We start from the raw sequence: 1,633 nt of genomic DNA, 5'->3' as shown, positions 1-1,633 counted from the left end.
TTTTTTTTTTTTTCTATCAAAATAAAATTTTATACCACCTTTTATTCCACAATGAAAAGAAAAAATACTCTTTATAAATAAAATTTAAGCGGTTATGTAAAAAAGTTTTTTTTTCAAAAAAAGAGTAGAGATTCTATTTAGAATCAGAATTCATGAGGACTTTCTTTTCCTTTGCCATCCTCATTCTCCTATATTTATGTCTAAACAATAATCCCACCACCTATAAATCAATCGTACTCCTTCCTCTTTCCTCGAATTCCTAGATAAAATGTTCGAAACTGTTGTAAAGTAGCTCGCCATTTTCCTCAGAAAAGTCATCGATTTCAGGGTGCAGAATAATTTTTATTAACACGATTTTTATTTCACTTGTGAATACGATTAAAATCATTTCCGTCTCAGAAACAATAATTTCTCATCCGAATATATTTCACCCTCCTTCTCGACACGAAATATCTCAAACTATCAATAATTCTCTTCGAGGAATTTTCCAAAGGATGGTAACCACCACGAAATTCCATTCAAATTCAAACATCTTTATTAACTAAAATTAAATTCGAAATCGAAGGGGAAAAGAAGACGCTCGCACCCAATTACGCAACTAATTATCCCCCTCCACTCCCCCTCCTATCTCGATTTATCTTCTCTAAATGGCGCGCGCCTTTGGATTCTCAACGTCGGTTCTCTTTGGCTCGTCTCGAGAGCCAGAGCTTATATTTTTTTCGAGGTGTTCATTAAAGAAAGCCTCTTACCGGCCCCTTCTTATCTCGGCCCTTTTTCCGGGACGAAACGACACGGCCTCGTCTCGCACGCCCGCCAAACGAGGAGGCAGAAAAAGAGCAAAAAACTGAAAATAAGACGATCCAAAGACGATGCCAGGATAGAGATTTACGCGGGAGGGATTCTTCCTCCCTGAAATTCTCTCTCTTTCTCTCTCTCTATGATCGTGCGTATTTCACTTATGTAATTGTGAACAAGTTTGAATGAAGCATTTTGAGAATTTTAGGGGGGGATTTTATTTTTGAAATAAAACGAATGGATTTGAGTTAGGTTTCTTTTAAGCTTGGTCGTTTCTTGAATATTTTTAAGAGTCGTGTTTATACCATGTATATTCATTTACCATGGGTAAAGAGTTAATGTATAATGAATCTGTCTTTTTAAATTTATTTTTATCTCGTATTTTTCCATGTATAATCTGAAAGCCAGTGTTAAATAATATACGTTTCATTTTATTCTATTTTGTAAACACGCTTGTTCCAAATTTATACATCTATTATTTTCCAAATATTATTTCATTATTGTTCTCTTAATTAATAAATATAACACACCTATATACATTCCTAATCGAAATGAAAAACAATCAAAGATACAACCATCACGAGATATTTTCGTAAAAAAAGAACCACAAAATCACTTTCGAAAGCTTACTATACTATACTTACATGTTCGAAATGTGAAGAAAGAAAAATTGGGATCGAAAGCGAAAAAAAAACTTTTCACGCACAAATTAGCTACTCGTAGCGCAGCGTTGAAATCAATTTCGATTCTCCGTGTATCCGTGGTTTTCACGCTCGAACGCGCCCCCTCATTAATCACGATTGCCCGCATCAGCGGGAAATTTCATTATTTCTCCACG

General features: G+C 34.8%; 1 protein-coding gene across 2 annotated transcripts in view; it reads right to left on the bottom strand.

Annotated features, from left to right (window-relative positions):
* LOC102680554 (cysteine-rich venom protein-like) overlaps positions 1 to 1,633 on the bottom strand; it is a 105,916-nt gene that overhangs the window by 27,376 nt on the left and 76,907 nt on the right. The gene's annotated exons all lie outside the window — the stretch shown is intronic.

The sequence above is a fragment of the Apis dorsata genome, unplaced genomic scaffold (genome assembly GCF_000469605.1).
Source record: "Apis dorsata unplaced genomic scaffold, Apis dorsata 1.3 scaffold_37, whole genome shotgun sequence".
NCBI lineage: Eukaryota > Metazoa > Arthropoda > Insecta > Hymenoptera > Apidae > Apis > Apis dorsata.
The sequence above is the reverse complement of the archived record's forward strand: the minus strand, read 5'-3'. Positions and strand labels throughout refer to the sequence as shown.